A 25,533-nucleotide genomic window follows, 5' to 3' on the forward strand; every position below is an offset into this window, starting at 1 on the left:
TTATGTTTATGTTTTTAGAAGTAGTTGGACACAATATCTTTATTTTATTTATTTATTTTTATGTGGTACTGAGGATCTTACCCAGGGCCTCTCACATGCTAGATGAGTGCTCTACCGCTGAGCCACAACCCCAGCCCCATTTTATTACATTTTTACCTCAAAAAAGACTGGGGATCAGGAGATGTGGAAAGCAGTCTTTGCCTGGCTGCCCCTACCCCCCTATTCCTCCCTCAGCATGCAGGACCCATCCCAGGAGAGGTACTGCTCCTCCTGAGCTGCGACAGCCACGATGGTGTCTCCCTCCTCTTCTTCACTCATTGTATTTGCACTTTTCATTTCCTGGACCAGTGCACAAAATGAAAGGGCTGTTGGAATGTCTGCATAAGGGACAAAGGCAGCTGCTTTTGGTGCCCTTTTTCTCTGATCAGTGTCTGGGCTTCAGTGGACTTATCCATAGGTTGTGAAGCTTGAGTCCTACAATGTCTAAATTTTCCCTAATGTTCTGTGCTGATATTCAGGGGTTGAATATGATATCAGAACTTAACACAGACTGACACATCTGTGCACACGCCTGTGTATGTTTGTGTGCTTGTGTGTGGTCAGGCAGGAATCAATAAACTGACAGGTGCCCCTGAAGGTGAGGTTTGCAAATGTTTCAAGCTTAGGGCTCTTTATCACTCCAAAACCAAGCCCCAGGGAATAGAAAGACACATGAGAAAGTGAATTCTCCTCTGAGAGAGGACAGCACTGAAGCCCAGAGAAAATCACATCATCAAACATGAGATTATTTGTCCAATCACTAGCACTTTCTTTGTTGGAAAGAAAGACGGATGATTGCTGCAGATTCTTTAAAGAGAAAGATCGGGGTGTGAGTTCTATGTTTGCCATGTAGTTAGGAAAATTCATGAATTTTCCTTTGTGTGAAATGCCAATAATATTTGTTTTCATTGGAAGGTAGAGAATATTAGTAAACCACTCGTAACATTGCTGTCACATAGTATGTATTCACAAATATGAATATTATTGTCATTATTTTAATTGTGAAAACTTCTTCTAGAAAATAGAGTTCAAGGTCAAATTTTATTCTTGCGAAGGACCCAAGATTTGTCAGCCTGCCTGCTGTCCTCACTGGCCCTGAACGCTGTGCTGCAAAAGCCAAGTCTGTTGTACCATCCAGAAGGACATGGAAAATTCACTGGTATTCTTTCCCATAAACATAAGCAAGGCCAGGTCACCCTTTGATACCTGCCTAGGCATTTGTTGATGACTAGTATATTTCGGAGAGAGAAATCAGCCCCAACCTTATGTTGAACTCAACTCCTTCTGAAAGCTACACTGCAGCCTCCTTTACCTCTCCTGTGGCACCCCTGTGTGTGCACTTGACTGTTTCCTAAATGTCTACTATATTATGTAGCAACCATGTTTCTGAATGACATCTTAAACAAAGATCAAAAATAGAAATTATTTATAAAATTGTGTGTGTTTGCCCGTGTGTGTGTGTGTGTGTGTGTGTGTGTGTTTGCATAAATGCACATGTATGTAAACCTCTCTTTGATCTGCCAGGACAGGCCAGAGGCTTACTGTGAACCTTACCTGGCCTATGTGAAGGGAGGTCTCTGTATTTTACACACCATTTGTAGACTCAGTATCAGTCACAAAACCCTCTGGAAAAGCAAATTGAGTGGAAAGTTCAAACTCTTGCACACTTGCAGAAGCAGCAATACACCAAACACTCATTTGAATAAAATAAATGCATAAAGACTTGAAACATATTATCACGTTTAGGCCAAATTGTAGCTATTAGCAGACACACAGGCCAGAGGTTTTTAAAAGTTGTTATTCCTTAAAAACATGATTGATTTTGTACTTTTTTTTTAACTGAATGTCATGAACCAGACATCCATAATTATATTATTTGTCTTATACAAATGAAAAAGAATAAATTAAAACTGGACATGTTGCCCCAGGACTGTTGACATTATATACAAAGCCTGCTTGTTGTCATAAGATACTCTTAACCTTCAAGCCAAAATCTTTCAAAACTATTAGTGTTAAATCGAGCAGCTGCTGTCAGCATTCTCCTGTTCTCTGTTTCATGCATGCTGCTTTATTTGAAATGTTGGTTATATTTGTGTATATAACTTTCTGTGAGCTGTTCCTTGAAAGCTCTACGGATTAAACATGAAGGTTGAGCCAGTTCAAAAGGAACAAAGTTAAGAAAATTAAAGAAAACTTGCTAAAATGAATGTTTAAACCATTAAAATGTTTAGCAACGTTTGCCTGGAGCTATTTCCTTTATGTAAAACATGATGCATTTCTTTTCTTTCTCATTCTTTTTATTTTACTTTAAAACAAATGAGGTTAAGGAAAACATACTTCTGCTCTGAAGGGTTTTTTTTTTTTTTTTTTTTTTTGTTAAAAGCATTAGAAATGTAATATTTAAGTATTTTATGCAAATAGGTATGCTTGATTGAGACTGAAATATTTCAAACATCCCAAGTATTTGGGCTCATGGTTGGTGGATGTTGTAGCTAGGTGAAGGAGAAGCAGAGCTGAAGGGACTGTCCTCTTTGAACTTGGACCAGGCGATGACTCTACTAAGTCCTTAGGACTTAACTGTGGGGTAAGAGAGAATATGGTTCTTATGTGTTTTCAAAATGCCAAAGAAGAGACGGATTTTGCAGGATTACATGTAGATATATCAGGCATTCGGCGTTGATTTCCTCTAAAGAAGAGTAATTGATATATATGATTTCACACAAGAAGATATGCTGTCCAGCTCTCTCCACCATCCCACAGCATTTAGTTTACTCCCCATCCCCTCTGTTTAGAAAAGCCAGGTCTTTGATCTGTGTCCAGACAATGATCCACGTGTCCATTTAGGAAAAGTGTGGTGTTGCTGAAAGACAGCTCAAACCATTTGTGTTTAAAAGACATTTGTAAGATGTGTGACTTGGGTAACTAACTTAACCTTGCTGAACTTTGGCTTCCACAACTGTAAAACAATATGATACCCACTTCATTTGAGGAATTGAGGAATTGCAAGAATTGTATAATATAATGTATTTAAAGTGCTTTAATGAGTGCCTGGCTCAATATATTTTAGGAGAAAATATTCCCCAAATATTTGGTGGGTCTATATAGGGACCACTTATTTCCTCCACCTCCCCAGGTCTAACTTTAAAAAAGAAATCTTGAGGCTTTTCCTTTTGTATGATAACCAACTTTGCCTAAGGCAGAGGATCCCAAATTTTCTTGAATCCTGCTGTCCATTGTAGTGCAATAATCTGTTCATGATAACAAAAGGGACACTAATTTTCCCATGTACTAAATAATTAGGGCTAAAGAACTTGATAAATATTGATGCTTACCAATTGAGTAACCATTTGAAAGAAAATCAGATGCTCGCATAAGAAGACAGGCATTTTATTTCATTTTTTAAAGAACACAAATGCTCTATAGAGGGATATTTGTGTTTGGTGAGCCAATGAAGCTTCTTAAAACTTGAAATCAGATTTGGTGCTGTACCTCTCATCTCCCCCACCCTCATATTGACTTCCATATTATCCATCTCCACCAAAAACTGTTTTGATAGTTTGTAAAAACAGATACCCTCCAAAGTCATGTGATGCAAGGTGATGTTGAAATTGTGTGCTGCTTCCATCCAGAGGTTCATGTGATACATGACAGATAGTGTACATAGCTCTTTCCCTTGGAAACCTTTTTCTTTTCTTTTTTATTAAGAAAAAAATTTTAAAAAGCCTTTGGCACCCTATGAAATTGCTACCCATCTTGGGGCACCTCAGCTCATAGTTTGGGACCCTATAGTCCTAGGACATCCTTAGAATAATTTCATCTTGTTTCTAGGTCCACATATGAACTGTGCAAGGACGGTCATGCCTGCAGCAACTTTGGAGTGTGACAGAGCCGCTACACCTTCACATCCATGGAGCACTCAAGGTGCAGATGGCAGGCTTCGCCCTGTATGTGTGTGTATTGCAGATTCCCTGACCACGGTGTGAAAGACAGAAACCGAATGGGAGCAGGCTTCCCACCAACCTGCCTTCCTGGCTGGTTGAGACAGCTAACTGGCTTTCCTACAGAGTGACCTTCCTTTCCTTCTTTAGAACTTTGATAGTATTTCTTGCTAGTAGCATTCAGCATCACTCATGAAGTCACCAACTAAATATCTGCCGCTCAATGCCTGACATTTGGTTGACAGACTGGGCCTAGATTTCCTGCTTCAAGACTTTTCTGGGTACCCACTCAGACTGGTCCTTTTCCCAGTAAGCTCTGCCTCTACTTGGTACAGGCCCACTGGCTGCATCCTTGCTAATTGAATATTCTGATTAGCAGCTTTCAGAAGTGCCAAGACAGCCTGTTCTGCGGTTCAGTCTGTTTCTTCTTATACAACTGAGTGTAAGTTTTTGTGTTTCAGTTCTGAAACGGCCACATGCCTGGAAGTGTGTATAATCCGTGGGCACCAAAAGAAAGACTGATACGTTCTCTGGCCTTTAGAGAAAGGATACTTAATAGTGTTGTTTTTCTGCTCCTGAGGCTGACGTGTTACCTTCTTTAACCAATGCAAATCCCACGTGCACTCTGGGGTACTCAGGCAGGTCTGTTGGGGTGGGAGAGGGAGAGAAGAAGGGAGAGGCTCCCTGGGGCCGAAGGCTGCTCCTTCAGCTCGGAGCTGGCAGACCCCGGGCAGCAGACTCGTGTCTCTGTGGTGATTTGGGTCCCCTGAAAACTTGCCAATAAGTTTGTTCTTGCTGCTCAAAGCTTGGGTGTGGCCTCTTACTGTGAAGACCATTCCAGAACTCTGTTCCCTGCTGGAGGACCTCCCTCATGCAGACATGCCAGCAGAATCTTCCCCCAGCCCTCGAAGTCAAATGCATCTGTGTTATCCTTGTTTAAAGAACACATCCTAAGTAGTGACAAGTAGAGAAATTATTAAGTATTAGAGAAATAGAAACCCTATGCAGAATCTGGTCAAGATATATTTCCTTTCATTCTTTCTTTTAAAATAAATTCTGGAAAATTAATTGAACTTTCCATAGGCCGCATCCCAGCCCCCAGGACTGTCTATAATTCTTTGTAGATCTGTGCACTTTCAGGGCCTTCAGGTTCAATGACGGCATGATGTGACCAGACCTACTTTCTTCCATTCTTGCCCCAGATCCACGTCCACTCATTCACATGCTCATTTCCTGCTTGTCTGTGTAAGGAGAATCAGTTTCCAAATGTTTTCAGAGAAGGAATCTTCTAGGGATGAAGAAGAAGTAAAAAGAGTCTGGTGGGTTCCACAAGTAGGGGCTGACCCATTAGAGGGATGGTTTTCACATTGCTAGAATTTTCATTTCTGTACCAATACAGGTGAAAGGAGAAAAAGATCCCTCTACTTCTTTTCAGGTCAGCAGAATGACCCTGGTTCTAGAGCACAACAAGGATAGGTGCCAGATTATTTTTCTTAATACAGTTCGGAAGACATTGGAGTAAGGGGAACTTCTTCCCAGATTTTGGTGATGAGAGGGGCATCCGCTCTAGTTTTTGAAGCTGATGTGGGGGTGAAAGTTCCTGTGGATGACACATCAAACTCAGGGCTGGGAGACAATGAGAATTCAATGAGATATATAAAAAAATAGTCAGATGCCATTGTAAAGTAGAAGTTCTTATAGTTGTTTATTAGGAATCCAGCAATTGAGAAGTGGATGATAGGACACATTTCAAGAAGTTTGAGTCATGCTTTATAGTGATATGAAAATTGGTGGAGATGGTACCTAATGTTTATGAATGAGAGCAAATTTGTTACCTCTAGAAAGAATTCGGGCTGCTCAGTGACCCACCATTGATCACCCATTTGGTGGCACTTCTAGGCAGGTGCTGAGACTTAAAAAATAAATTTGAACCTCTTATGATTGCATATGTGATGTAACTTGTGTGTTTTATTGCTTTCCCATCTTTATCACCTTGCTGTTGTCTGTACAGATAGATAGAGCATCCTTTTATAGATGAAAGATTAGGGTTTTGTTGTTGTTGCTGTCATTTGTTTGTTTTGGTTCAGTAATGGGGATCAAACCTAGGGCCTTGTGCCTGCTGGGTACAAGCTCTAGCACTGAGCTTCATCACCAATCATTGAGTTGAAAGTCTGTGATGAAAGTCTTGGGGATTTTCTGGAGTCTGGTGTTACTACTCATTATCTGCATCACCCATTCACACATTCTTCATTCTGGTTTTTCATGAGGACTATTTTATGAGCCTGTGCAAGGTTTTGAGGATGGATGCAAACCTGTTTTGGAGGAGGAGTTGATGTGAAGTGTTTGCCAATTTCTGTGGTGGAAATAATTTCACTGTGGCTGATTTCTAACTACCCATATGATACCCCTAAACTCAAAAGTTGGCAGAGGTGCCTGCAATTGACCCTTGCCATCCACACTGCTAGATGTCAAGGAGTAGAAATGAGTCCCTGAATTTGAGGTGCAGATAGTATTAGGCAAGGGACAGAAGTGTATACAAACCAGTATTTACAATATGTAATTAGGAAAAAATGCAGCATCAGAGGTCTGTCCAGACACTATGGGGAAAATTCTATTATTCTAGAACAGATGGATTTACAGAGGAGATGATGTCTTGGATGGAGCAAGGTAAGGGCTTCGCAGGCTAGGGACCCAGGATGGATGTGCGAGTATCCATATGTGGTGCACCAGGGGACTGGAAGCAGATTGTTAAAACATTAGGTGGCCATTTCCCAGAGAGTCTCAAGAGATCAAAAGTAAGATCACAAGGACAATGTTAAATTCTGTTAAGGAGTCTAGGCTTGCTTCATCTTGAGGGAACTTAAAATAAATTTTTACATTTCCTTTTGGGGCTTTTTAGGATATATTACTTTGCCTGTTGGGTTGTGAATAGACTTAACAGTGACAAGACTTGCAGTAATGGGAGTCAGAAGGATGCCCGAGGAATCCAGCTGAGGACACAAGGGGCTGCGAAAAAGAAGAGGGAGGTTTTGACACCTGAGGTGTTGGTTCAAGTGGGCTCACTGCTATGCCAAAGGCCTGAAGGCAGTCTCCTGGCCTCTCCATCCTGTTATCCCTCCGCACTGCACACAGTGGTCATTTCTGGTGTGACTCTGGCCAGATCACCCTAGACTGGGGACCATGAAGGCAGAGCCTCCCCTCCTAAGCAGGCCCTATCTCAGTTTCCGAGCACCGCAGAGATGGTTACTCCCTGCTTTGAAAGGCCGAGCAGACCAGGGCCACACTGCAGAGAACATGTGGTTGCTATTTCATTTATGCTTTATCATTTTTCATTCTGACATTAAAGCTCCTCTGCACCGGGTGAGAGCGCTGTGCATTGTAAGGCGTAATGTGAACCGAGGGCTCCTGCTTCGTGCCAAAGGAAACGTGATTCAGAAACAATTTGAGGGCAACTGCAAGGTGATGTGGCCCAGAGAACCAGAAGCTATTGAAACTTTAAACATCATTTCTGGACAGTATAATATGTTCTGCAGGGCAGCTTGGAAAAACAGGAAAACCCTCCGTGGCCAATCCTTGGAGAATTAGAAGTCTTTAAATAGCCTAGGAAGCAAATGTTTCTTAAAGAGACCCAGGCCCTCACAGTCCCATGAGTGGAGCTAGAAGCACCTTCATCCCAGGAGCCCTTGAGGAAACTGGGGCCATGGACAGGAATGGACTCTCCTAGGACCGGTCATGCCCTAGCATAGGCCTCCTGAGCTGTCCCACCCATAGAAAGCTTTCTTGGTGATGGCCAGCTTGTGTCAATCTGTCCTCAATGGATCCATAAAAAAGGTGAATTTTCAAGGAAAGAAACCTGTAAAGATCCTTTGAAAAGGGAAAGATAGTTGCTTTATTTATCCCTGCACAGTGAATTCACTTTTTTGATCTGTTTTATGTCTCTCTCCCACAAGGCAGTGTTTCTTTAAAGGTTCCTAAGATAGTGTCTGCAGCAGAGAAAATGCTCAATAAATACCTTTTGAGGAGTAAGAGAAAGGGCAAGCAGGAAAATGGGACAGGAGGAAGGAAGTGAAAGAGACCCAGGATTTTCAGAATGGGGTTTTCACCTAAGGAAAGGGAGCTAATCTGCAATCTGCAAATTGATGCAGATAAAAATAAAAATACAGAGAGGAATTTTTTGGATCTCAAAATCTGTTATCAGTGTATCACGAAGAAATTATGTTTTTTTTCTGTGTACCTTAGTAATTTGTAGTAAAATATATCAGGGTTATTGGTAAATTAAGGCATCACATAACCATGCCTCTAATAAAATACAGTTGCAACTGTTTGACAGAATTCAGACTTTGTCTCTTTCTTTTTTTTTTTTTTTTCCATTTTGATCTCCAATTCCTCTGACCTTGGTGATCAGACAGGAATGCCACATGACTCATTGGGATCTATGAAATGAATTTTTGTAAAGGCACTCCATTTTAGACTGTTTTAAATAAACTTTTGCAACTTTGGAACAGTTTTAGATTCACATAAAATTCTGCACAAATTTCCATATCCCTGCGCTCAGTTTCCCCTATTATTAACATTCTATGTTAGTACATTGATTGTTGCACTGATTACAATTAATGAATAAGACTGATACATCATCATTAACTAATACCCATACCATATTCAAATTTTCTTAGTTTTCCCCTAATGTCCCCTTTCTGTCTCAGGACTTCATCTAGACTCCACATGGTACTTAGTTGTCCTGCTTTCTTGGGTTCCTTGGTTATGGCAGTTGCCATACGATATTTCAATCCGAGTAAATAAAAACAGAGACCAAAACCACCTGCTAAGTGGCCAAAGCACTGAGAGACTGGGCAACCCTGAACTGGTGGCAGGTGGCAGGTACCAGGTAACTTCTACCCTGTTTCATGCTTGCTCACAGCTGCTACGCATCTTGTTGAAGGAGACATTAAAGTGAAGACTGTTTAAGCGTGTATGCAATTTCTCTTAATATTGTCTACTCCTGAACATCCTGTTGCTGGGTTTTGGGTTTGACACTGAAATGTAATTTCCAGCATAAAACATTCATCCTGAGGTAGTCAGGTTATTTCTTGGGCACTTTTTTTCTCTAAAGGAACCAGAATTAGCAAAAAAAAAAAAAGGACCATGTCCTGTACTACTACCAATCCATGAAGATGTAAAGATGGAAATATGGAATGGACAGAGGTGGCCTGGAATAGAAACAAATGAAGTTAAAAAAGAGAAAGAAACTGTCAAGAGAAGTAGAAATAGTGAAATAGCAGCTTCTATCATTCAGTGTACCTGGATACAACTATTCCTGAAGCCAAAAGCACCTTTGTTCTTTCTAAAATTGTGTCCCTTTCCTGTGTTCTATTATTACTTCTTTTTGGTGGAAAGGAAATTGATTTATTTCAACTATAAGGAGTCCTGAATTATTTATTTACTAACAATACAAAGTAGTTGGACCCCTAGTTTTATTATTTATTATAACAACAGTAAATGTTTTTCATTCCTCCTTCTAATATTTGTCACAATTTGTAACCGTGTATTTATTAAATAGCATTGCCCCATTAGACTGTGTAAAACAGGATAGCGGAGACCATGCCCGAAAGCTCATCACTGAGTACATAGCACCTAGCATTATGCTTTGATCAGAATAGACTTTTAATGAATACTGACAGATGAGTGAATGAGTGAATACTAGTAATATTAAAAATACTAATAATCCAGTTAGTATTGAAAGTAATGGTAAGCGTTCAAAAACCTCTATTAAAAAATGAAAATCAAGAGTGTAGAAGTAGTTCTCAAAAGCCAAGAATTTGGGCAACTGGTGCTTAGGGGTAAGTCATTCAAATTCAACCTTCCAGTATAATTTCATTTAGTTAAAATGTGTTATATATTCTGTAAAGTTTTGTAGTTATTGATATTTCCATTGTGCTTTTTGACTTGCCTTTTAAAATCAAAGCTCTTGGACTTGGCTGGTCATTGAGGCCAATTAACATGAGGATGTTTGGGGTTAAAATAAATTAGCAGGAGACCATCGGCCTGAGGCTATGTCTGTACTCTGAGTACCACAGAAAAAAACTGTGACCTAATTTGTTGCAAACAAAGTGAAGCCTAACTAAGAGTATAGTTTTTGTAACAGATAACCAGGTCTCAGCCAATCTAAGCTGCTGAACTGCAGCCAATCCCAAGCTGCCACCATATCAAACAATGTCCAATTGGAGGAAATACCTCCCTGTGACCAATCTGTCCTTTACTTCTGTATTTTGGGTATAAAAGCATCCCACAATGTGTGGTGAAGTTCTCTAACCCTCTTCTGGTTATGGACACTGCCTTTCTTTGCTCAATTAAATGATGATACATTTATATTGTTTAAGTTTTTCTTTTAACACCTGAAACTTGGATGTAAGGTGAAATTGGTAAGATTCTTTCTGCAAGAGTGGCCATGTTTGTGACTCCTGCATGATTCAGGGAAATGGTATATTTCTTAGCTTAGCTCCTACAGGTATATTTCTAAGTAGAGATGAAGAATCATCTCTCTCGTGCTTTAAGATATAATTCTCTCCTTAAAAGCAAAATTCTGGAAATAATTTTGATGAATCTGATATGGGAGAGTGTGTGCTCACCTGATGGCATAAGTATTTTGGGACATTCAGTAATTTCAAATTTCAATGTAAATTTGAGTCTTTATCTAGCCCATAAGTCAGTTCCTGTGGACTTGGTTTAAGGTAAATCACTCCTGAGCTCAGTACCTCTGAGGGCCCCAGCTGACTGCCTTTTCTGGACATCACTGACCAACGCTGCCTTCCTTATTTCTAATGCTTTTCAGTCATCTCCAGTCAACTGCCTTGGGATTTGGTTTTCTTGATATGAATTCCTTCTAAGTTTTTCAAAAACAATCCAAGAATAAATGTGACCTGTTATCAGCCTAGATAGATGCCCTTGAAAGTTGTTACGTTTCACGTTTCCATAACACTTTCATCTTTCCTTGATCAAGAATCATCACACCTCCAAACTCTAACAGCTTCACTGAGGGATAATCTAAGTAAATAACACAGACATAAAGAGTATAATCTGATACATTGGAATATGCTCATCACCACTCTCAAGATAATAAACATTTCCATCAGCTACAGAAATTTCCCTGTAATCTGTCTCTCCTGTTCCTCCCAATTCCTGTTCCTATCCCCAGGCAAATTCCAATATGCTCTCTGTCACTGTAAATTGGTTTATATTTCTCTGGAAAGTTTCATATATGAAATCATACACGCTTTAAGGTATTTTTTGCATTTGCCATAATTATTATGTGACATCAACATTATTAACTCTATCAATGGCTTATCCTTTTATATGGGTAATATTTCATCCTGTGGTTATGTCACAATTTATGTATCCATTTACCTGTTGATGGGCATTTGGGTAGTTCTGCACTTCTATCACAAAGAGTTTCTGGGAATATTTGTGTACAAATATTTTTATAGACAAACACCTCCATTTCACTTCAGGAATCTGATCAATGTAGCTGCTGCCCCAAGGCTTCCTGGTCCTTGCCTTCTAGGTATCTGTTCCAAAGCACAGGCTCTACACATGGTACTGTGGGCATGCCAGCGTTCATTGGTTGCCTGATTCTGTGTCAGGTCCTCTGTCAGGCAACCTGTGCATATTTTGCCATTTCATCCTCAAAGCTACTGCATAGGAAGGCAACTTGGCACAATCCTGCCACAGTCAGACTGCAGCAAAATAACCAGGGGGTGAGGAACAACTTGTGTAGATCGACACAGCAGGAGTGGAAGCCATTTATGGTAGGACAACAGAGGTATTTATACATTCCACACAGCTTATCTAATTAACATAAACTAGATACAGCAGTCAACCAATAAGGAATCTCCACACTTAATGGCTCGCTGGTGTTACTTCTGGATTGGGGCTCTTGGCAGTGGCGTCCTGCTCCCCGGCGGGGGCAGGGAAGAGCCCGCTGACCCTGCTTGGAAAGTCCTTGCTGCGCCATGACTGGCTTGTATATGCGGCAGCCTCCATGCGGCTTCACGCACCCTCCAATAATGAAAAGTATTTAGTAGTAGCCTTTTGCAATTCCTTTCTTGATAATCCTTCTTCCTCTGAACTTTTTTCTTCTTTCTGACTAGAGTTCCTGGGCTTTTATCAACACATGCCCTAACTATTCTTGGTTCCACTGGGATGCTGCTTTCCCTTATCAATTTACTTAATACCCTTTCCATATTTTCATCACAAAGACAATACAATACACCAAGACAAAACAAGACACAAACATACTGTAAATCCCACCCTTGGAATGCTGCCAGAGAAATCAAGTACTCTAAGATGTGTAATAAATAGACTAATTTTTGTGATCCTGTCTCTAGTTTACAGAAGTGAAAACAGATTGGTCAAGAAATTGAGCCACATGCTCAGTAGCAGCAATGAAATAGGAATTCTAAACAAAATCTCATGGTGTTGGACAACATTACCTCAAGTTCCATCATCATCAGGAGCCTGAGCATTGTTGCTAGGTGTCTGTGGCCCGAATCCCCAAGCTCTCAATCCTGGTATCATAATTCTGCAAGGATATCATAGGAACCACAATTTTCATCTATCTTCTATCACTGGTGATTGTGCCCATTGTTGCAACTGACAAGTTGAAGTTACAGAGTCCTTTACATTATATCATTGTATATTTGTGTGAATGTGCTGAGGCTCATATTTATTTTCTGAGATTGTGTCCCTCAAGTACTATTGAAAAGCAGAGACTGTGCAAGAGGGTGGGGATCTCTGGTCTTTTCCCTACTTCAATCAGTGCAGCATTTTCAGCTGTATCGTTAAATGAAATAGCGCTTCAATTTTTACTTTGAAGGAGATAGATAAATTAGAGGTAGATAGTAGATAGATCAGCAAATTACAATAAAATCCTTCCCTAAATATAGCTCCACATTTAATTTTGTAGAATTCTTTGCAATAAGATATAGTTGTATGGAATGAAGCCATTCTATAGCCGACTCATTAAAAATAAAAATAGCAGTTGGGTGCAGGGGCACACACCTGTAATCCCGGCAGATCAGGAGGCTGAGGCAGGAGTTCAAAGCCAGCCTCAGCAAAAGTGAGGTGCTAAGCAACTCAGTGAGACCTTGTCACTAAATAAAATACAAAACAAGGCTGTAGATGTGACTCAGTGAGTTCAATCCCCAGTATCCTACCAAAAAATAAAATAAAATACAAATAGCAACATGTGCAGTCAATTATTAATCAAATGCTTCTTTTAAATAATCTTTTTGTAACAAAGTTACCCAGTGTCTCACCCTACACCTGGGTCAGTCCACAAAGAAATGTTTGTGACTTGTCACTATACTAAGGCAAATGAGAAACTCTGCAAAGCAAACACTGCTCCCTGCCTTTTCTTTCAGGACAATGGCCACCTTTTAAAAGTTGTACCATGCATTTATGCTTGATACACACTTGTCTATCATGGCTTTGAACTTCTGAAGTACTGTTGGCAAATGCATGAATTGAGGTTATGTTTACACTTGTGTCAACCGTAAGTCCATTGGGACTGAATTATCCTCATTACTAACATTACTAATTATTAACTCATTACATGCTAGAAGTTTATTCATCCTAACAAGGCTCAGGATAATCCAATTTTGTTTTTCCAAATGATTAACAAAATGTTTGAAATCTCAGGATCTTAATGATGCTAGCAAGTTATCACTCTTCTGAAAGGAACTTACAGCAGACCTATAATTTATAACCTTATAGATATCCAACTTCTTTGCTAAAAATATGTACTTGAGGGCTTCACATTAGCTTCCCATGTCTATCAGCGAGGAAACAGAAGTGAACTGAAATTCACTGTTTCGAAGTAAGGCATAGATTAAATTGCTTTCAGCTGCAAGTTTCAGAAACTCCACCTCTAATTACCTTAAATAATAAGGAAACATACTATTTCTCATGAGAAAAATACAGAATAATACAGTGGGTACCATTATCCCACACATCATAGGGCCTTCTCAACAAGATCCCCAGGGAATTTACCCTAATGCCCTAAGTCATCTGTTGCTTGCAATTCATTAACTTCTATGCATCTAAATGGTACTATTTACTACCATCCTTGAGATAATTAAGAAAATAGCCACATGGATCATTTTCTTTGTTTTGTGATCCCAAAGAAGAACCCGGGTTTCAGAAGTTTTAGTAATTTGGCTTTCTCCCTCGAGAAGCGAAGATTTCCTTTGTGATTACACAGACAAGTCTGAGGTCCCTAGCATCACATTCAAAGCCTGGTAACTGTCAGGGAGGAAAAGGCTCTTTTCTTTAACTGTTTCTTGAAAGTGAGTGAACAAGAAACTCCATCACACTTAACCCCCATTTTTATTGCCCTACGATAAATCATTGTATCCAAAGAATTTTTGTATGAAGAGATTCCTCAGAGAATCAATTATCTCTTGCCAATTGTGAAAACCTATTCAGAATGGTATAGATTATTAAATATCACTATGGAATAAAAATAATTGACACATTATTATTTCCAGTTGTACCTACAATAAGCATGCTTCAGAGTACAAAGGCCAGAGTACCATTACAAGATCATACACTTTATAGATATTTCAAAATATTTTTCTGATGTGTGTTGGTTCTACAGTTGTATATGATGTAAGCCACCAAGACTTCAATATATTGAAATGTTCAAGCATCACTTCAAAAATATTCCCATGACTGGTATTGGCATCGAAATAGACTTGTAGACCAATGGTACAGAATAGAGGCTGTAATACTGTAACACTGAGACAAACCCACATAAATATGGTGATGTCATACTAGACAAAGGTACCAAAAACATTCACTGGAGAAAAGATAGCCTATTCAACAAATGGTGCTGGCAAAACTGGAAATCCATATGTAGCAAAAAGAAATTAGACATCTATCTCTCACCCTGCACAAAAATCAACTCAAAGTGGATCAAAAACTTAGGCACTAGAACAGAGATCCTGCACCTAATAGAAGAAAAAAAATAGGCCCAAATCTTTACCACATCAGCCTAGGATCTGACTTCCTTAACAAGACTCCTAAAGTGCAAAAAGTAAAATCAAGAATTAATAAATGGGATGGATTTGAATTAAAAAGCTTTTTCTCAGCAAAGGAAACAATTAATAAAGTAAGGAGAGAGCCTACAGATTGGGAGAAAATTTTCACCACATACACCTCCGATAAAGCATTAATCTCTAGGATATATAAAGAACTCAAAAAAATTAACACCAAAAAACAAATAACCCAATCAATAAATTGACTAATGACCTGAACAGACACTTCACAGAAGAAGAAATACAACTTTTAACTGGTAACATCAAGGTTTCATACATTCAACAAATATATGCAAAAGTGTTCAACATCTCTAGCAATTAGAGAAATGCAAATCAAAAATACTCTAAGATTTCATCTCACCCCTGTCAGAATTGCAATCATCAAGAATACAGGCAACAATAAATGTTGGCAAGGATGTGGGGAAAAAGGTACACTCATACATTGCTGGTGGGACTGAAAATTGGTGCAACCACTATGGAAAGCTGTATGGAGATTCCTTAGAAAATTGAGAATGGACCCACCGTGTAACTCAGCTATTCCACTCCTTGGCTTATACCCAAAGGACTTAAAATAAGCATACTATAGTGACACAGCCATATCAATGTTTATAGCAGCTCAATTCACAATAGCTAGATTATGGAACCAACCTAGGTTGTCCCCCAACAGATGAATGGATACAGAAAATGTGGTATATATACTCAATGAAATATTATTCAACTTTAAAGAAGAGTAAAATTATGGCATTTTCCAGTAAATGGTTGGAGTTGGAGAATATCATGCAAAGTGAAATAAGCCAATCCCACAAAACCAAAGGCTGAATGTTTTCTCTAATAAGCAGATGCTAATTCATAATAAGGTGGGGGGCACTAGGGAAAAATAGCATTACCTTAGATTAGGTAGAGGGAAGTGATGGGAGGGGAAGGGATGGGATGTGGGGATAGGAAAGATAGTAGAATGAAACAGACATTATTACTATATGTATATATGTGACTGCATGACCAATATAATTCTGCAACATGTACACTCAGAAAAATAAAAAATTATATCCCATCTATGTATGATATATCAAAGTGCATAAATGCATTCTACTGTCATGTATAACTACTTAAAACAAATAAAAAAAGAGAAGAGACTGTTTCCTAAATAAATTTTTATTTAATTACATTTAGGGACAAAATAAATGTTCAATAATAATAAAAAAAATTCCCATGTCTGTAATTCAGAAACATGGCTAAGGGTTGGCAGCAATGACTCAATTTGCTAATCCCCATGACTGTGCTGTTAGAGAGACAGAGCTGCTGGTTTCCATCACCATACTGAATATTTGTTTATATGCATTCCTCTACTTACTTATCTAACAACATCTCAGTCATAATTTAGATACAGATAAGAGAACACATATCTAATTAAAGGAGAAGAATACTCCGTTTGGGATATTATCTAGTGTGATAGTAGTCAGCTTTGTATCTCTCTGATCAAAACATGTAGCAAGAACAACTTAGAGGAGGAAAAGTTTATTTTGGGTTCACAGTTTCAGAGGTTTATGGTTGGCTGGCTCCAGGGTAGAAACTTCATGATGAAAGGGTGTGGTGGAAGAAACTGCTCAGATCATGGCAGCCAGGAAGCGGGGAGGGGAGTGGTAAGAAGCCAAGGAGCCTGGGACTAGATATAGTCCAAAAGCATGCCCCCAGTGGCCTGATTCCTCCAGCTATAACCTATCTGCCTGCAGTTACCACCCAGTAGTCCATCTGTCTGTGAGATTACAGTTTACAGGCCTCATGATCTAATGATTGTCTATACCGCCCCTGGCCCTGAACTCGGCTATACTGGAGACCCTGATTTCAAAACATGAGCATTCCAAGGGACTTTAAAGGTCCAAACCACGACATCTAGAGTAGAAGGATCTTTTGTAGGTTTGAAGAAGCAGACTCTGACTTGCTCACGATCAGGTTAATTCAGAGACTTTGGGTCATGAGGGTAACACCTATCAAATTAATAATTGCTACGAGTGCTGACAGCACCAGAGTTGGTAAAATGAATTCTGGAAGCCCTGCTTGCTGATTCTCAGAAAGGTAGTGACTCAAAATGAAGATATCTGTTGCTTCTGTAGAAAATCATCATTGTGACCATCATAGTCAAAATCATCATCATGGGCAATGCTTGGAGGATGACAGAACTTTTGTAAGTAAATCAAAATGGCCAGAAGCAAATCACACCTGGAAGCCTACCTGCTGGAGAATTGGGGAGTGCCATTGTAGGTTTCAATCTCTATAGTAGCAGTAAGGAAAATTACGAAGAAGTTAGGATAGATGTTGACTCCAACCTGCCATCTTCCATTATGGCAATAATAATGTCACAATATTCCCATGGTCAATAAATGAGAAAAATCAATTATCCCAAATATCACTGCCCTAACAAATGAAATACATGACTTTTCCACATTGTCACATAGCTTTCATAAACATATAGTTTCTTCTAGAGATAATAACATATTTTTTAAGTAAAAAAAAAATTTCCCATAGCAAATGATTCTCAAGTATAGAAATATATGATTTAGAGATGAAAGTATAACAAATCCCATAGTCCCAAATAATCACCACAAATCTTGGTATTTTTTTTTTCAAATGTTTCCAATACAGATAGTATAGAGATAGAGGTAGAAATGAATAGATGAGAGGCCAGGTGCAATGGCACATGCCAGTAATCCCAGCAGCTCAGCAGGCTGAGGAAGGAGGATTGTGAGTTCAGAGCCAGCGTCAGCAATTTAGCAAAGCCCTTAGCAACTTAAGGAAACTCTGCCTCTAAATAAAATATAAAAAAGGGCTGAGCATGTGGTTAATTGGTTGAGTGCCCCTGGGTTCAATCCTTACAACCAAAAAAAAAAAAAAGATTTTTAAAATGGAGATATAAAATATAAATAATTTGATAAAGCAGGCATAAAATAATATAAAATATGTGAATTTGAAACTTTAATTTTTGAATTAATAAAATCTTTTAGACATATTTTCTATGCTACTATATGCTTTTAATCTCAGTTTTCTTATTTTGAATGAGACATTAACAGTATATTGTACGAATATATCACAAAATATTTAGTGATCTTTTTGTTAGTGACCATTTGGTTATTCTGTATGTTTTACTAATATATAAAAAGTTGCAATTTACAATGAGCATCATGTTGCACAGAATCGGATGTAATGAGCATTTATCCCAATTATTTTGCTTATTTCACCCCCAAAAAGATTATATTCATTTATATTACATTACTACTGGTAGAAAATAGAAAATAGAAATCTTGCCCTCATGTCCTTACCAAAATCAAATGTTGTCAAACTTTGTTGTCTTTACCAATCTAATAAATCAAACATCTTGCTGTTTTCTTTTTAATTCAATTTGTGTGTGTGTTAGAGGCTATGTGTGCCTCCGAGGGAGGTCAATATTTTTTGGTGCATTTATTGGTTCTCTGTATTTCTTCACAGGTTGTATTTGGTTTGTATTCTTTGTCCACATTTCTCCTGAGTCAATTCTTTGCTGTTTGGCTTTGAAAAGTTGTTCATATCTTGTATGATCAGCTCAACATCTGATTATGTGGTACGCCTTTCTTTTTTCCTGTTTGCCATTTGTCTTTTGACTTTTTGATGATTTAAGCTCCAACTTATCAATTTTGCATTCAAAATTAGGGGATTTATGCTATGCTTTAGAGTTATCTTTACCATTCTAAATTTTTTTCTCTACAACTATATTCTGCTATTGTTTCATTTTCGTTTGACCCATTTGAATTTCTTTTGATATAAGGAATGAGGTAGAAATTTAATTTTCTCCAATTGATTTCCAGTCTTTACAACACAATTCATAAAATAATCATTACCTCCCCCCAGTAATTTGGGGTGCCCTGTCATCATTTATAAATGCTCTAAGCATCCTTAAGTTCAATTTGGACTTCCACATGGTACACTGACTACTCTCATGTCTGGATAAAAAGGCAAAATCTCATTCCTCAACTGTAACTATTGCAAATTAAAGGGTACTTTAGTCCCAGATTTTTATTTAACTCCATATTTCCTGATATATCCTATTCTAGAATCTAATTAAAAATGAGGCTTCATGATTTCTCTCCTTCAAGCCTCATTTGAACTTAAACAGCCCTGAGATTTTTTTCTGTCAACACTTTGTAACATTTCTCTTAAGAACATGAAATTTCTTGTTCTCTTAATATCTAGCTTTCCACAATCTCTATTATCTTCCATACCACCCTTCTTGCAGGACCCATTAAAAAATTACAGAGGAGCTGTATGGGGTGAAGGGAGAAAAAGAAATGTTTTTCTTTCTCTTTGCACTTCTCAATTTTTTTGCCCTTTTAGAAATATGGCAAAAGGAAAAATTATTTTTATTTTCTGTACCAAAATGTATGAAATATTAATTGAACTTCTTTTCATTTAGAAGATGGTAATTCTATAGTCAGTTAAAGATAAAAATGTTTTCAACTTCTACAGCTAACTCCAATTGATCATGATTTGACTATAGATTACAAAACTTAAACAGGGACTGGGGTTGTGACTCAGTGGTAGAGCACTTGCCTACCATGTGTGAGGCACTGGGTTTAATCCTCAGCACAGCATAAGAATAAAGAGGGCTACATGAACACCAGCCCTGTGATTACTGGTCAGTAAACTAGATAACCAGGTCAGCTACTATGTGACAAGCAGGCAGGTGGGCTATACAGATTGAATATGCAGGACAAAGAGATGACTCACATCCCAGGTGGATCACAGCCAAACAGCATGAGATTTCATCTTGCTACTCACCAGCATGTCATTCGAAACTTAGGAATTGTCCACATCTGAAATCTTCCATTTAATATTCATAGTCTTCACTTACGGCAGGTAACTGAATCTCTGGAAAGCAAAACCATGAATAAGGAAGTGCAAATGCATATGTTTGCAAATGAATTCATTTATATATTCAAAACTATGAATGGTTCTATAACCATCTGCAAAATCTTCAGTAAGTTCAACATGAGACTATAGTAATGTCTCCAACTCTAATTCATTATCATGGGAATCATTTTAGATCTTTGCACTTGCTTGACTGTAAATTTCTCCATCCAACTGTGAGAAATCTGGTTCTCAATGTGATACTTGTTTTTAATCTTGTTTTATAGACATGGGCAATCAAATTTACAGAAATATTATGACTTAGTAAGATCTGTAAGTGGAACACATCAGCATTCAACCCAAAGCACAGTCAGACTTTAAATCCAAATCCAATGCTCTGGAGGTTTTTATTCTACAACAATGTACTGCAGGTTTTGTCTGTATTACATGTGGTTTGAGGGACTGCCTTTGCTATTATCTCTACTATTTTTTTTTGAAATATTATTATATTTTACTGAAAGTAAAAAATAAAATCTTCTAAGAAAAAAAAGAATAAATAAATAAGGGTAATGTGTCCATCTACAATTTAAAAAGAAAGAAAAAATATTTAAAAAAAACACTTAAAACATTGTCCTCTATTTAATATCTGAGGTCACCCTTAAAAATACAAATATTTATTGCCTACCTTCTGAAAACATGGGGTAAGTCATCAGGATTTACAAATGCTAAGCTTTTTAGAAGGAGATATGAAAAGCCCCTACCCTGGCTAAGAAGAACTCTACCGCCGACTGTGGGCAAATCTCATTTTAGAGATGCCATGATTATTAAAGTATTAGGTTGAAAGGCCCTCAGAGACTTACATGGCTGAGGGTTAGCCAGCTCCAGAGAACTTGGGATCAAAAGAGATTCTAGGATTTAACCCTGATTGCCATTGCTGTACTGGTTAAAACTGCTCCACAGAAGCAACCATCTAGAAAATCTACTGGATTTACTTCCTAGATTAAAAAAAAAAATAACTTGTCTTATCATTTCTGTGCAACTGAACACTTCTGGTATGTCTGACAAGACTTGAAATGTCTGCTCTAAAATACTTAACCCCAATTTCAGCTACTTTTTAAAAAATTGAATCTTACTCTAGGATACATGAATAAGGTGGTATTAAAGAAAAGTAAGCTTTTGTTCATGTTGTAGATAAGCACACACACACACACCACACAGACACACCAAAAAAAAAAAAAAAAAGAAAATTTCACTTTTCACGATTCACCAAAGCTTAGAAAATATGTCTCCCAAATACTCTTTCTTTAAAAAATTCCAAAAAATCATTAAAATTTAGCAACTCAAATATAATATTAATGGAATGATTAACTGTTGGAGGCAGAATATAGTATAAATAATAGTTGTATATTCGAGTAATGATACAGAGAACAAATATCAAAATTTACTCTTGATAGACTACACACAGACATACATTTTCCAGCCATACTCTGGGTTTATAGTTCTAAATAAAATTAACAAAAATTCAGGAGTTAACAATTAAAATTTTCTTAGGATTAATAAACGCTTCATATGAAGTTACTGGAGGAACATAAAAATCAAAATCAGTCTTTTTCTAATAGAAATATAGAAACAAAGTTAATTTGAAGACAGTCTGGGAAATATTCTATTCATATCAACAATAAAAATGCTCACAAAACATCTAGCCCAACAAAAATGTGCAAAGGACACACAAGAACCCAATAAAAATTTTACAAGAAAATTTTAAATGAAAAAAAAAATAGAGTCCTTAAATGAAAAGAACAAATTTTATAGATGCTCATACTTCTTAAATTGATATTTATTCTCCAAGAATAATAAACATGACAACTAGTTTGGAAAAAGTATAGAGTTGAAAATTCTAACTCTTCATATGTCACTATTAATTCTAAATTAACATAAAATTGAGAACAACAAAAATAGAGAAACCACAAAGGAATCAGAAAACATAAGTAAATTAGGGGCCTGAACTTTAGGTACATAAGGTCTCTTAGGCAAAAAAAACAGCAGAAATAGAGAAAATGACAAACAAAACAAATGAATAACAGCCAAATAAATGAGGTAATAAAAAGTTAATACATTTTACCATGAAAAGTATTTTCATTGACATATACACAAAAACAATGAGGCAAAAATCTTGGGGAAATATTTCGGACAAATATTAATGCCTTAATATTGCAAATATCTTTGGAAATTATAGAAAATTCATAAAATAAATGCAATATGCAAATGGATGTAAGAATCATATTTTCAAAAATTTTGAGAATGTGATTAAGGAGAAAAACAGTGATAAAAAAGCCATATAAGATTTTGGGTAAGTACTTTCTGCTGAGGTATGTGTTTACTAGAGCAAAGTAGCATGTAGAAAAACAGTAAAACTTTTATTGTTGAATGGCAGCATTATAAGTGATTTTAATTTTTGTAACATTTATCAGTTCTCATTTTTTTGTCTAGAACATACATTTCTTTAAAATGAAATGACTTTGAAGAGTAACACTCTAAAATGTAACTGCTCTGTCATTTTGGAGTTAGACTGGATCTTCATATAGTGGAATAATAAGTTCCCTGCATATGAGAATGGGTGTTGTAATTATTTTAAAATAATTGAGAATAAATTGTAGGTGCGTGTGTTGCTGTAAAAGTTAAGTATATCTCAATTATTATTCAATTGCACAAGGATATTTTATTCTTAATGGTTTTCCCTTTTGTTTAGGACCTCTTAGTGTCAGGGGAGCAGAAAGGTGGAATCCAAACTTGGGAAGGAAACAATCACCACTTGATTTTCCATGAGACGATCATTTATCCTCTCCAAGTTTTTGTTTTCTCGTAAGTAAAATGGGGATAAGACCTATCCACATCGGATTACTTTAAGGATAATATGAGATAATGAATGTAAAGAACATATAAGTGCTTGATAAATATTAGCCTTTGTTTTCACTCTTAAGGGTATTATTAAACCTGAACAAGTCAAAACTATAATTACACTCTATTCAGTTTCAGTTACAATTACTACGTAGCAGAGCGTGTGTGGGAAGCCCGGGCTATGCCCCCTGAGAGGGCAGTGGCTGTTTAGGCTGCTGGGCTTTGCCCTCAAAGGGCTCTACACTTTTCCTGGAGAACATGTGAAGTGAGCAGAGTTGGAGCAGGTGACCAGAGGGACTGGATAATCCCGCACTTGGGAAGTCTGGGAGCTGTGTGTTGCAAACGGGTGCTAGAGAATTGGGTGATCGTTTTCCGATCAGGGAAAAGAAATCACAGTGAGGCAAACTGTGCAAGATCCAAAGCTCCCCAAGGGTGAACCTCCATTGCCTACAGACGAGGATTTTAGACTCACTTGAGCTGCTGTGTTCAAATGAGAAATCTAAGGGTGGGAAGCCACAGCCAGTGCAATTTTCTTCCTTCCAGTGAGGCAGGACACTGAGCCCTGTCCTGGGGCAACTGAAAAGAGAAGGGAAAAGGAAACAGGGAGAGTCGGGGCTGTCTTTCTTTAAGATGGAGCATAACTGGAAACAGCCTCCAGCCAAGGTCAGGGTCAAGAATAATAGAATCCTGGCAAAACGTGCTAGTTTATCTTCCTCCATGAACTCCTGCCAAACAATATACACAGTGTCGCGCAGCACCGGAGAGAGCCTGATGCATCTCCAGAGTATTTATGAGGACTTCTGTTTTGAAGATAGTTTCTTAGGTAACAGAGTAAAAACATGTATGGATGAGCTCTCATTTATCAGTGCCTTGGCTTCCTGTGAAAACTAAACAGTAAAAATTTTGATATTTTGTCCTGAGTGAAGCAAACTCTTCAAAGGGATAAATGGGGTGGGGGTCCTTTGACATGGAGCACAGCCTGCAGACTCCGCCAAGGGTTCAGCGTCCATGTCAATTACTCAAACCTCCTGCCTGGTGCTTCTTGTCTTAGCTTCTACCAAAGCAGAGCCCGCAGCTGCAGGCCTGGGGAAGCTGTTTGGGGCCTTAAGCCTCCCTGGCTGGGAAATATCCCATTTGACTTTACTTCTTGCAAACACCCCTGGATGCCCCTGAGTTTCTCAAACTTCCTTCAGTTGCTCTTATGTCCAGAAGTTGTTCAGGGAGACTGGAGATTATTTGTTTTTTAAAACAATCTCTTGAGTTCTGTAACACGATCTGGCTTCATATTTCTACAGAAGGCTTTTTGTCAGCAGGGAATAACCAGGAAATTCCCTAAGAACCAAGCAGAAAATTGAAAGGGAGCACCCAGAGCACCAGAGTTTAGAGAAGACAGGGCTGTCTCCATGGGCACCCAGAAGGTCCATCCAGGATGGAACAATGGAGGTACTTTCTGGGTGCCTTATGATGATAATTCAATACAATAAAATGTTTTCCCTTCCACTAAGATGCTAACACAAATCCTGTATTTTAATACTTAAAGACATACATTTCTTTTATTGAATAATAGACTTGTATAGTACAATATAGAATTGGAGAAGAGTAAGATGATTCCATTATATTGATATAAAAATAAAATCGAATTCAAAATATAGAGATAAGAGTTACATATTAGTTACTTTTCAATTCTTTAAAAACTAAATATATGTTCTCAACTCATTGAAAACATACAAATAGTATCAAACATAAAAATCACTCACAATCCAACCTCACAGCAACAAAAGCTGCTGGCCTTGTCCTGTGTTGTTTCCATCTGACACTGACATCCCCTGTTAAGACAGCATTTTAATAAAATTGTAGGTGATTTTTTGTGTCCCTACCTTTTTCCCTTGTCACATCCTTAAAATGTTCGAAACACGATTTTTAAATTCATTTGTTATTGAATTTTATAAGTATTCCATAATTTTGTGCACCCCATAAAATAAATAAAAAACAAAATCAGCAAACAGTTTTGAGGTTGTTGACCTTATTAGTCAAAGTGTAAATCTGCATAGATTAAGTGATCTTTCTAAAATATGCAAACTGAATCTTGGTACAATTCAAAGTTTTTCTTCTAGACAAAAGAGATAAAGGCCATCATTGGAGCTGGTCCACCTTTACCCCACTGGCCATCCCTTTCTTATAGGCCAGGACATGATTGGAGACCTAGATTAGAGATGATATAAATTGTCCCACAGCAGGGAGGGCACAAAACTTGTGGAGTCCTCCCCTATGGAATCGACAGGCCAGTCTAGTCACCTTAGTGTGGGAAGACAGAGGCGGATGCAGGTGTTGGGGTAGTCAGTGGCTGATTTCAGCTGCTCTCAGGTTCTGGACTGTTTCTGTTTCAGGCTCCTGAGCCACATGCTCAGGGAGTCCACATTTGGAAGCCATTTGCTTTTAGAAAATGTTACTATTCCAGCTCCTGACAGTTATTGTTACAGGAGTCATTACTGATGGAGTTCGGAGAGAGGAGGGTCGCCTCTTGTTCAGAGAGCCAGCATGCAGACCTGTAAGTGCACAGGGACAGAGATAGCTCACACAGGCCCATCTGCTGCTGGCGTTGTTGAACCTTTCCTGAAATTTTGGATTTCTCATCACGTCCTGTAATTGGAGAGAATTTTAAAAAGCAGCAGCCATAAGCAGTATTCTCTTTC

Source organism: Callospermophilus lateralis, chromosome 14 (assembly GCF_048772815.1).
Source record: "Callospermophilus lateralis isolate mCalLat2 chromosome 14, mCalLat2.hap1, whole genome shotgun sequence".
Classification (NCBI taxonomy): Eukaryota; Metazoa; Chordata; class Mammalia; order Rodentia; family Sciuridae; genus Callospermophilus; species Callospermophilus lateralis.